Below are 12,926 nucleotides of genomic sequence, written 5' to 3'. Positions count from 1 at the left end.
AATGACTCTCCCAAACCTTCCTGACATCCCTGACACCAAAGGCCTTTCCCATATCCCACAGTCCCAGGTCAGTGCCCAGAGCATAGCACAGCAGCTGTGATTTCTCTCCACAGTCCCCAGCTCCAATGGTCTCTCTGGGCAGTCCATGGCTGCCCTGAGCATTTTCCCTGGAGCCTCCCTGCCCTGGATGTTTCTGCCCATCAGGCTGTGGCTGAGGGGGTTGAGCATGAGGATGATGGAGGAAAGGGCTGTGTCAAAGTGTCTAACTAGTGCTGTGCTGGGCAAGGCTGAGGATGCTGCAGGAAAGAGAGGCACTGGTGAGGTGAGAGGAGCAGGGGTAGAGACCTTGTGCCTGGCCAGGCTGGGCAGGAGCTGCCCCAGGATGGCAGCTCTGCAGCACACACAGGATGCTCCTGGGAACACGAGAGAGGAAGACTGAATCTAAAAAGCAGGTTTGGAAAGCAAAGAGCAAGAGTGTCATGGTGTCACTGCAGGAAGGTTCCAGCACTGGGGAATGAGCACAGAAGAACTGGTGTAGTGTGTTGGAGCTACCAAAAGTGTCAGAAGTGTCAGAACAAGAAGGAAATGGTGACTGTAGATGACAGAACTCCCCTGAGCCATGGTGCAATGTTTGCTGCAGACAACCCTTCCAGTCCATGAGTCCTGCAGAGAGCAGGGCTGGCACAGCCCAGTGCTGGGCATGGGATGTGGCCACCAGCAGGAAACACTCTGTACATGCCTGTCCTGGATTAATGATAAAACTCTCTCTCCTCCGAGAGCGAAGGGCCCTGACACTCCCTCCCCCACCCACAACAGAACCTCTTAGATGGAAGTGAAGAAAAAAACTATTTATTTAACAAAACCATGCAGAGTGCCCTGCAAGGCACAGGGGAAGGGGAAAACCAAGGTGAAAAGGAGTTATTAAACCTGACTAAAAAGTCCTTTTCTCAGACGCAGCCCCTCTCCTCCTTGCCCCTCCAGGGCCGGGTGGAGCTCCCTAGAGAGCTCTGCTGTCCTCTGGCTCCCTTGGGTCTTCGGCCAACAAAGCAGATTGAAGAAAAGGGGTCCAAATGAGGAAAAAAAAAAGAAAAAGAAAAAGAAAAGAAAAAAAAAAACCCACGGAACAAAGCTCACTTCGACTGCCATCCAGCACGCAGTCTCTTCCGAGCCAAGAATCCTCCCCTGAAGCGAGGCTTGGGGGAGAAGTTTTCAAAACAACCTGCGTTTCTCTCTGCAGCATGAATGTAGTTAAAGCGACTGAACTACACATTTTCTTGAGCATATAAGCCAACGATAGGGGATAAAGGATTATCATAACATCAATCCGAGACATTCCACCCCTTATTCCACCCTAACATCTTTCAACTCTAAACACACACATATATATATCCATATATACATACATACACATATACATATATACATATATACATATATACATATATACACATATACATATATACATATATACACATATACATATATACACATAACTATGTACAAATAATGTCATTCAGTAAACGGTGGTATGTTGCCATCCCAACCTTACATGTGGCCTTCACCCAAAATTAAATTTCCCTGAGGGACACATCGTGTTTTTCCATCTTCCTGCATTATCCACCAAGTACACCCTGGTCCCTGAGCAAAGACAACCCCACGGATGGGTTTGTCTTTATGTGAGGCAGAATCAATCCAGACAGTTTTCCCTAACAAGCCTCTGGCATGTACTGCTGGGACCTTATCTCCATCCACTGTATGTAGAAGCTCAGATTGCGCAGGACCTGCTCGGTTGATCGAGCCTCGGGTATTGACTAACCAGGTGGCCTCTGCTAAATGTCGCTCCCAATTCTTGTAAGTTCCCCCACCCAATGCCTTTAGGGTGGTTTTTAGCAGTCCATTATACCGTTCCACTTTGCCAGTGGCTGGTGCATGATAGGGAATGTGGTACACCCACTCAATGCCATGGTCTCTAGCCCAGTTGTTTATGAGGCTATTTTTAAAATGAGTCCCGTTGTCTGATTCAATTCTCTCAGGGGTACCATGCCTCCACAGGACTTGATTTTCAAGGCCCAGGATGGTGTTACGGGCAGTGGCGTGAGGCACAGGGTAGGTTTCCAGCCACCCCGTGGTGGCTTCTACCATTGTCAGCACGTAGCGCTTGCCATGGCGGGTTTGAGGCAGTGTGATATAATCAATCTGCCAGGCCTCTCCATACTTATATTTAGACCACCTTCCACCATACCACAGGGGTTTCACCCACTTAGCTTGCTTGATGGCAGCACACGTTTCACAGTCATGGATAACTTGAGAGATGCTGTCCATGGTTAGATCCACCCCTCAGTCTCGTGCCCACTTATAGGTGGCATCTCTGCCCTGATGGCCTGAGGCATCACGGACTCATCAAGCTAGGAATACATCTCCCTTATGCTGCCAATCCAAGTCTACCTGGGACACCTTTATCTTTGCAGCCTGATCTACCTGTTCATTGTTTCGGTGCTCCTCACTGGCTCAGCTCTTGGGGACATGGGCATCTACATGGCAGACCTTCACAGGTAGTCTCTCTGCCCGGCTAGCGATGTCTTTCAACACTTCAGCTGCCCAAATTGGTTTTCCCCTACGCTGCCAACCAGCCTTCTTCCACTTTTCCAGCCAACCCCATAGAGCTTTAACTACCATCCATGAATCGGTATAGAGGTAGAGCTTTGGCCATTTCTCTCTTTCAGCAATATCCAGGGCTAACTGAACGGCTTTGAGCTCAGCGAATTGGCTCTATCCACCCTCTTCTTCCCTAACTTCTGCAACCCATCGTGTGGAGCTCCACACAGCTGCTTTCCATTTCCGTTTTGTCCCGACAAGACGACAGGAACCATCAGTGAAAAGAGCATAGCGTGTTTCGTCTGCTGGCAGTTGGTTGTATGGTGGAGCTTCCTCTGCACGAGTCACTTGTTCCAGCTCCTCTTCCTCAATCAGACTAAAATCTTCACCTTCAGGCCAATTTGTAATTATTTCCAAAATCCCAGGGCGACTCAGATTTCCCATATGGGCGCGCTGTGTGAAAAAGGCAATCCATTTGCTCCATGTGCCATTGGTGGCACGGTGAGTAGAAGGAACCTCTGCTTTAAACATCCACCCCAGCACCGGTAGTCGAGGTGCCAGGAGGAGTTTTGCTTCTGTGCCAATTACCTCTGAGGCAGCTTGGACTCCTTCGTATGCTGCTAGGATTTCTTTCTCTGTTGGGGTGTAGTTGGCTTCGGACCCTCTGTAACTTCGGCTCCAGAATCCCAGTGGTCGGCCTCGAGTCTCACCAGGCACCTTCTGCCAAAGGCTCCAGGACAGACCATGGCTCCCAGCTGCAGAGTAAAGCACATTCTTTACTTCTGGCCCTGTCCTGACTGGGCCAAGGGCTACTGCATGAGCAATCTCCTGCTTGATCTGAGCAAAGGCTTGTTGCTGTTCAGGGCCCCAGTGGAAATCGTTCTTCTTGCGTGTCACCAGGTAGAGAGGGCTCACAATTTGGCTATACTCAGGAATGTGCGTTCTCCAAAAGCCTATAGCTCCCAGGAAAGCTTGTGTCTCCTTCTTGTTGGTTGGGGGGGACATTGGGGTGATTTTATTGATAACCTCAGTAGGAATCAGACGCCGTCCATCTTGCCACTTCACTCCTAGGAACTGGATCTCTTTGGCAGGCCCTTTGACTTTGCTCTTTTTTATAGCGAAACCGGCTTCCAGGAGAATCTGGATGATTTCCTTTCCTTTCTCAAATACTTCTTCTGCTGTGTTCCCCCACACAATGATGTCGTCGATGTACTGCAGATGTTCCGGAGCCTCACCCTTTTCCAGAGCAGCCTGGATCAGTCCATGGCAGATGGTGGGACTGTGCTTCTACCCCTGGGGCAGTCGGTTCCAGGTATACTGCACGCCCCTCCAGGTGAAAGCAAACTGAGGTCTGCACTCTGCTGCCAGAGGAATGCAGAAAAATGCATTTGCAATGTCAATAGTAGCATACCACTTTGCTGCCTTGGACTCTAGCTCATACTGGAGCTCCAGCATGTCTGGCACAGCAGCACTCAGAGGTGGAGTCACCTCATTCAAGGCACGATAGTCCACAGTCAATCTCCATTCTCCGTCAGATTTGCGCACAGGCCAGATGGGGCTGTTAAAGGATGAATGGGTCCTGCTGACCACCCCTTGGCTCTCCAGCTCACGGATTAGTTTGTGAATGGGAATCACAGCATCACGAGTTGTCCGGTACTGTCGGCGGTGCACAATCGAGGTTGCAATCGGTACTTGTTGCTCTTCCCCTTTCAGGAGTCCTACTGCAGATGGGTTCTCTGACAGTCCAGGCAAGGTGTTCAATTGCTTAATGCCCTCTGTCTCCACAGCAGCTATCCCAAATGCCCACTTGAGTCCCTTTGGGTCTTTGAAATATCCATTTCGGAGAAAGTCTATACCCAAAATACATGGAGCCTCTGGGCCAGTCACAATGGAATGTTCTTTCCACTCTCTTCCAGTCAGGCTCACCTCAGCTTTCACCAGGGTCAAGTTTTGTGATCCTCCTGTAACACCAGAAATAGAAATAGGTTCTGTCCCCACATGTCGCGATGGGATTATCGTGCATTGTGCACCAGTGTCAACTAAAGCCTCGTATTCTTGTGGCTCTGATGTGCCAGGCCACCGAATCCACACTGTCCAAAAAATTCGGTTTTCCCTGGCCTCTACTGGCTAGAGGCAGGGCCCCTCTTACCATGGTGGGCATTCGTGTTAGAGGTTCCTTCAAGGGGATCAGACATGTTGACTGGAGCTGTCACTGAATCTGCGGGAAAAAAAATACAAAAAACCTCCAACAACATTTTAATGTTAGAGAGTCAAGGCATTACTTTATTATCTGGCCAGGATGTTGTTCTGGCCAGGATGTACTACAGAAATCATCTCATCCACACACAGCCCGGGTGTGCAGAGAGAATCATTCCAGGATACATATCTTTTACTCGATTTTTCAGATATTTTATGCAGTAAAAATACATAGGAAAGCATTGGGTCAGTGTTCATTGGTCTAAAGTTGAGCAAACCCCCAGTATTCAGTTTCCCATTGGATCCGAATCACCTCACCTCTGATGCTAATTAGATTCTTCATTCTTCAGTTTTTCTCATCAGTCCTTTTTCTGGGCCAGGATGTCTTCAGCCCTGCTGGAGGTGCTCTGGGGTAGCTGTTTGTGATATCCACCATGTCCTGTTGATAACCACAATGTCCCAGAGGATGTTCTGTTCATAGTCTTTATCTCTCTGGTTATCTCTGGGGTCACTCCCAATCTGTTGATATGCTGAGTTCACCAGACCTCATCTGGTAGAACAATGTCCTGAAAGAAACCTAAAATTCCTTTTCCAGGGTAAAGACAAACAAAACCTTTGACTAAAGTTATACAAAATGTTTAACCTGATATGTGTTCCAACAACACCAAAGAGCCCCTGGGCACACAGTGACATCAGCGACCAGCGCAGGTGACAATTGCAGCAGAACAGATTGCTGCACAGGTCACTGACGGGACAGGGTGACGTCATCAGAGTCATGTCTTCAGAGTGACATCAGTGACGTCATCAGAGTGACATCATCAGCGATCAGCGCGGGTGACAATTGCAGTGGAATGGATTGCTGTAGGTCACTGAGAGGGGACAGGGTGACATCAGGGTGGCATCAGGGTAGCATCAGGTGGCATCAAAATGGCACCAAAGTGGAGGAAAACAGTGTTAAAGTGACAAAAAATGGCACCAAATGGCATCAAAATGGCACCAAATGGCATTGAAGTTACACCAAATGGCCGTAAATGGCACTAAATGGCACTAAATGACACCACAGTGACACTAAATGGCACCAAAGTGGCACTAAATGGCAACAAATGGCAAAAAATTACACTAAAGTGACATTAAATGGCACTAAAGTGGCACAAAGTGACATTAAGTGGCACTAAATGGCACCAAGTGGCTCTAAATGGCATTAAAGTGACACTAGATGGCACCAGATGGAGCCAAAGTGACACTAAATGGCACCGAAGTGACATCAAATGGCACTAAATGGTGTCAAAGTGGCACTAAATGGCACTAAATGGGACCAAAGTGACACTAAATGGCACCTGAGTGACACCAAATGGCACTAAATGACACCAAGCAGCCCCTGGGCTCACAGTGACATCACCGACCAGCACAGGTGACAATGACTGCAGAACGGATTGCTGCAGGTCAGTGAGGAGACAGCAGGTGACATCAAAATGGCACAAAAATGGGGGAAAAATGGCATTGAAATGACAAAAAACTGCATTAAAGTGACAAAAAATTGGCACCAAATGGGACTAAAATGACACTAAATGGCACCAAAGTGGGACAAAGTGGCATTGAACCAATAAAAATGCATTAATTTTTTTTTAAATGGCATTCAAGTGACAAAAACCGGGGTAAAAGTAGCAAAAAATGGCCCCAAATGGGACCAAAGTGACATTAAATGGCACTGGAGTGACACTAAATTGCACCAAATGGGACCAAAGTGGTAAAAATGGCACTAAGTGGCACTAAAATGGCAAAAAGTGACACCAAAGTGACATCAAATGACACCAAATTAGCACTAATTAGCACAGAGTGACACTAAATGGCCTCAAATGGCACTAAATGGTATTAAAGTGGCACTAAATGGCACTGAAGTTACACTAAATGGCACTAAAGTGACACCAGGAGTTATTAAATGGCACCAAAGTGGCACTAAATGGCACTAAAATGACACCAAATGACATCAAAGTGACATCAAATGGGACCAAAGTGACAAAGAATGGCACTAAAGTGACACTGAATGGCACCAGAGTGACACCAGGGGTCATCAAGTGACACCAAATGGTACTAAGTGGCATTAAAGTGACACTAAATGGCACCAAAGTGGCACTAAATATCACTAAAGGGCAGCAAAGTGACAAAAAATGGCACTAAATGGGACCAAAGTGACACTGAATGGCACGGAAATGGCACTAAATGGCATTAAATGGCACTAAATGGTATTAAAGTGACAATGGCACCAAATAGCACTAAAGTGGCATTAAAGTGACACTAGATGGCACCAGATGGCGCCAAAGTGACACTAAATGGCACCAAAGTGGCAAAAAAAGGCATTAAATGGCACCAGAGTGGCACTAAATGGCAACAAAAAGGTCAAAAATGGCATCAAAGTGGCAAAAAGTGGCACCAAGTGACATCAAATGGCACCGAAATGGCATCAAATGGCACTAAAGGGACACTAAATGACACCAAATGGCACCAAATTGTCCCCAAATGCCACTAGAAGTCACCAAATGGCATCATATTGTCACCAAATGGCACTGAAGTTCCATCAAAGTGACACCAAAGTGTCTCCAACACCCCCAATGTCCCCAAATGTCCCCTTCCCCCCAAAAACTCCCCAATTTCCCCCCAAATTTTCCCAATTTATCCCCATTTTCCCCTATTTCCCCCAAATTTTCCCAATTTTTCCCTCATTTATTCTCATTTTACCCCAATTTCCCAAAATTTTTCCCATTTTCCTTTATTTTCCCCAATTTAGTGCCCTTTTTCCCCCAAATTTCACCAATTTTCCTGAATTTTCCCCAATTTTCCCCATTTCCCCCCAATTTCCACATTTATTTCCCATTTTTCTCATTTTTTCCCCAGTTTTCCCCCAAATTTTCCTTTTATTCCCAAATTTCCCCCAATTTTCCCCATTTTCCTCCATTTCCCCCCAATTTCCTGCAATTTTTCCCATTTCCCCCAAAATCCCCCAAATTTTCCTCCTTTCCCCCCACTCTATTTGCATTTTTCCCCCATTTCCTCGAAATTTTCCCCCAAATTTCCCCCAAATTTTCCCCAAATTTCCCCAAATGTCTTTCAAATTTTCTGCACTTCCCCCAAATTTTCCCAAAAAATTCCCCCAAATTTCCCCATTTTTTCTCAGAATTTTCCTTCAAAATTCCCCCAAACTTTCCCAATTTTTTCCAAAGTTTTCTCCCAAACTTTCCCAAAATTTCCCTCCAAATTCCCCAAATTTTCTCCCAAACTTCCCTAAAATTTACCCCCAACTTCCTTGATATTTCCCAATTTTTCCCCAAATATTCTCCAAATTTCCCAGAATTTTCTATAAAAACCCCCAAACTTTCCCCATTTTTCCCCCAAATTTTCACCCAAACTTCCCCAAAATTTCCCCAAATTTCCCCAAAACTTTCCCGAAACTTGCCCCACATTTTCCCAAAATTTCCTTCAACTTTTCCCATTTCTCTCTGAAATTTCCCCCAAACTTCCCAGAAATTTCCCCAATTTCCCTCAAATTTTCCCAAAATTTTCACCCAAAATTTCCCCCAAACTTCCCCAAAATTTCTCCAAAATGTCTTCCCAAAATTTCCCAGTTTCCCCCTCATTTTTCCCAAATTTCTCCCCAAACTTCCCCAAAATTCCCCAATTTCTCTCAAATTTTCACAATTTTTTTCTCTGATCTTCCCCCTCAATTTCCCCAATTTCCCCAATTTTTTTCCCCAAAATTTTCTCCCAAACTTCCCCAACATTTTCCCCCAATTCCCCAAAATTTCCCTAATTTTCCCAAAATTTCCCCCAAACTTCCCTGAAATCTCCCCAAAATTTCCCCCAAATTTCCCTCATTTCCCCCAATTTCCCCCAAGTTTTCTCCCAACTTTCCCAAAAATTTCCCCAATTCCTCTCAAATTTTCCCCCAATTTCCCTCAAATTTTCCCAACATTTCCCCCAAACCTTCCCCCATTTTCCCCAAAAATTTCCCCATTCTCCCCTTATTTCCCCCAAATTTCTCCCCAAACTTCCCCAATATTTCCCCCAATTTTCCCCAAAATTTTCCCCCAAACTTCCTCAAATTTTCCCAAAATTTCCCCCAAAATTTCCCAAAATTTTCTTTAAAAAAATCCCCAAACATTCCCCAAAATTTTCCCAAAATTTCCTCAAAATTCCAAAATTTCCCAAAACTTCCCCAAAATTTCCCCCAAATTTCCCCCAAATTTTCCCAATTTCCCTCAAGCTTCCCTGGAGTTTCCCCAGTTTCTCCCCAAATTTTCCCAGAAATTCTCTTTCAAACTTCCCCAAAACTTGCCCCCAAAAATCTCCCCAATTTTGCCCAAGTTTTGTCCAAAATTTCCCCAAAGTTCCCCAAAATTTTCACAAAATTCCCCAAATTCCCCCATTTCCCTCCCAATTTCCCCCAAATTTTTCCCCAAACTGCCCCAAAATTTCTCCCATTTTTTCCCCAAATTTCTCCCCAAACTTCCCCAAATTTCCCCCCAAATTTTCCCCTCAAACTTCCCCAAAATCTCCCCAAAATTTCTGTCACTTCTCCCCATTTTTCCCCAAAATTTCCCCCAAATTCTCCCATTTCACTCCCAAAATTTCCCCCAATTTTATCCCAAATTTCCCCCAACGTCCCTAATGTCCCCAAATCCCCCAATGTGTCCCCAATGTCCCATTAATGTCCCCAACATCCCCAATGTCCCCAGTGTCCCCAATGTCCCTGTGATCAATCCATGTCATCATGTTGGCTTTTCGCAAAGATCCCAATGGATACTCTGTGGATTGTTTGAATTCTTTTCTTACAGAGGTAGCCTGGCTGGGAAAAGTTGCTGTGCAATGATGACTAAGGTCTTTCTTTCTAGTACCAGCTGAGTTTAATAGCAGTAAAATAGCTGTTCTGGTTGGATTCGAATGCTTGAAGTGTCTGCTTGAACTGGATCCCATCCCCCGGCCGGACCCTGCCTCTGACACTGCAACTATCAGCTCCTGGCGCTGCAGGAACCACAATCTGGGAGTGAGAACAGATCAGTGACAGACGACTGCGCATGCTGCCAGGAGGCGGATCAGTTCCCAGAACGTGCAAAAGAGTTTGGAGAGAAATAGGAATATGTGTAACTGTTTATGAATATGCATTAGGCTGAAGGGTATGGAAAGGGTGTCTCTGTCCATTCCAGGGGTGCTTTTCTGGCTGAATGCCAAAGCACCCAGTGCTGACTTTTTGCTTTTATCTGTCCCCTATTGTCTTTTATTAAACCTTTTTAATCCTAACAGGAGAGTGAACCTCGTTTTTCACAGTTCACTGGAATAAACTTACAAGTTTGGGTTTTCATTGGACAGCTTGTTTGGCAATAATAGCCTTTTTAATTCTCTGTCTTGTCCTTTTCAAAACAGTGACAAACAGTTAAAAATGTTAAAAGTAAACCAAAAGAAGTAATAATTTCCTTAGCTTTATCCATAACCTCAGTAAAAACAGAAGGGGCAGATGTGGGGTTGCAGAGGAAGAGGCCCCCATGGTCCCATGAGAAACCAAAGAACCTGAAAGGATGCAGAAAAGTATTGATCAGCACAGGATCTGAAGCAGATCAGCAGATTCCTTCTCTCCCCTGGGAAGAATAACAAGCTGTATTGAGAAACTGTGAAAAGGCTGAGAAAACAACTAAGAGAGAACTTACCACACTGAAAAGTATATCTACTGTATGGCTTTGTAATAAAATCAGAATTCGCATACAGTGAGTGATTCTCATTCCTACGCTAAATGGCACCACGACTTTCCATGTCAAACCCTGCAGGGCAGGGACAGCTCTGGTGGCACAATCCCTCCTGGCCAAGGACACAGTGCTGGGAAGGTCTTTCTATGCCAGCAAAGGAAAGCTCCTGGCTCAGGGTCACCTTTCCTGCTCAGCCAGACACCCCAAGTTCTCCAGGAGAAGAAGAGAATTCCAGCATTCCCACAGGCTGTGTGATGTCATAGCATGGACTGTGACATCACAGGGCACCTGTATGACATCACAGGGCACCTGTATGACATCACAGAGCACCTGTATGACATCACAGAGCAAGGCTGTTACATCACAGGGCAGATGAATGACATCACAGAGTGGGCTGTGAGGTCACAGGACAACTGTGTGACATCACAGAGCAGATTCTGACATCATAGAGGCAGGCTATGTCAAATCACTGGGCAGCTGTGTGACATCAAAGAGGGCTGTGTTAGGTCACTGGGTAGGTTAATGTCTTGGTTTAAAAGCAGATGTGTGCCCAGGAAGGTGGGAACATTTCTGGAGTGGAAAGATAATGCCCTCCCTCCAAATTATGTCTTTGTGATAATCGGAGATCCCTGGCAAATATATGGAAAAGGAACAACAGTTCTTCACTAGCCAAAATATACATATATAGAACAGAACAGAACAGAACAGCAACAACCGAACAATGCAGGAGTTTCCCACCCGTCAGGCCTCACTTTCCCCTTTGGTGCAGTTCTGGCCAAGCCCGGCAGGGGGCGCTGCAGTGACTCTCGCGGCCAGCAGGGGGCGCTGCGGTCCCGGGGCAGGACCTTCCCAGGCGGTGATGGCACAGAAAGTGACCCGGCGGGGACAGCCCTGGCCCCAGGCAGCACCGCCCGCGCTGGCTCCGGGCTCCGGGCGGCAGGGGAGCAGGGAGGAGCAGGCAGGCTTTGGTGGCAGAGCTGAAAACCCCAGGGCAGCAATACCCGGGGCAGCCACACTCACTCTGTCACCCATGTGGGGAAGGGAAGGGAAGGGAAGGGAAGGGAAGGGAAGGGAAGGGAAGGGAAGGGAAGGGAAGGGAAGGGAAGGGAAGGGAAGGGAAGGGAAGGGAAGGGAAGGGAAGGGAAGGGAAGGGAAGGGAAGGGAAGGGAAGGGAAGGGAAGGCAAGGGAAGGGAAGGCAAGGGAAGGGAAGGGAAGGGAAGGGAAGGGAAGGGAAGGCAAGGGAAGGGAAGGGAAGGCAAGGGAAGGGAAGGCAAGGGAAGGGAAGGCAAGGGAAGGGAAGGCAAGGGAAGGCAAGGCAAGGGAAGGGAAGGCAAGGGAAGGCAAGGGAAGGGAAGGCAAGGGAAGGGAAGGCAAGGGAAGGCAAGGCAAGGCAAGGGGCTGCCCCAGCCCCACAGGGTCCCTCCTGAGCTCACACCTCTGGCAATGTCCCCTGAGCCGCAGGAGGTCTGGGGGCAAAACTGACAATTCCCAGCACAAACAGCCATGGGATACCCCAAACACCATGAACCAAACCCTAAGACAGGGTTGGGGCTGATGGGATTTGGTGTTGGATCTATTGGGACTTTGTATTGGATCCGTTGGGATTTGGACTTGGATCTGATGGGATTTGGGGCAAAAAGGGCAAATTCTGGGTGAAAACAGAAGATCCTGACAGATCGCAAGGGACAGATCGCATCCTCCCAGTCATTCCTCAACTGCCCTGAACCAGAGGCATTTATTGATGGCTCCCGAAGATTCCTGGAGATTCCAACCTACTCCAGAGGTTCCTCCAGCACCGGCCAGAAGTTCTCGTTGCTTGTCCTCATTGTCTTTGGCCTCACAGGGCTGGGCGGGGGCTCCTCAGGATCAGGATTCTCAGGAGTGCTGCAGTCAGAGCTGGATGCTGACAGCACGGCGATCACTGGTGTTTGGAAGATCCAGGGATCCTGAGGACTGATCAGCTTGGATTTCTCCTTCTTCTTCACCTCTTCCCCATCTCCTTCTCCTCTTCCTCCTCCAGCACACGGAGTTTTGGCTGTGCGTGTCCAGCGCTGGCGCCGAGAGCAGCCCTGGTGCTGTCTGGCCTTTGGAATCTCAGGATGATCCCTGGAAGGATCCAGTGGGAAAGGTCATCCTGAGCTAGGTGACACTGGATTGTCCCCAAGCCTTTGGCCTTACCTGTCTGGGGACTTTTCTGACTTCTTCTTTCTTCCCTTGGTTTCCAACTTTTCTGACTTTTCCGGCTTTTCCTTCATCCTTTTGGATACTGCCTTTTCTGACTTCTCTTTTTTCCCCAATGCAGTTTCTGACATTCCCGATTTCTCCTTCCTTCCCAATTCTGTTTCCAACTTCTTTTTCCCCAATTCAGTTTCTGATTTTCCCAATTTTTCCTTTCTCCCCAA

This window comes from Lichenostomus cassidix, unplaced genomic scaffold, assembly GCF_008360975.1.
Source record: "Lichenostomus cassidix isolate B80296 unplaced genomic scaffold, HeHo_3.0 HiC_scaffold_46, whole genome shotgun sequence".
NCBI lineage: Eukaryota > Metazoa > Chordata > Aves > Passeriformes > Meliphagidae > Lichenostomus > Lichenostomus cassidix.
Note: the sequence above shows the minus strand (reverse complement) of the source record.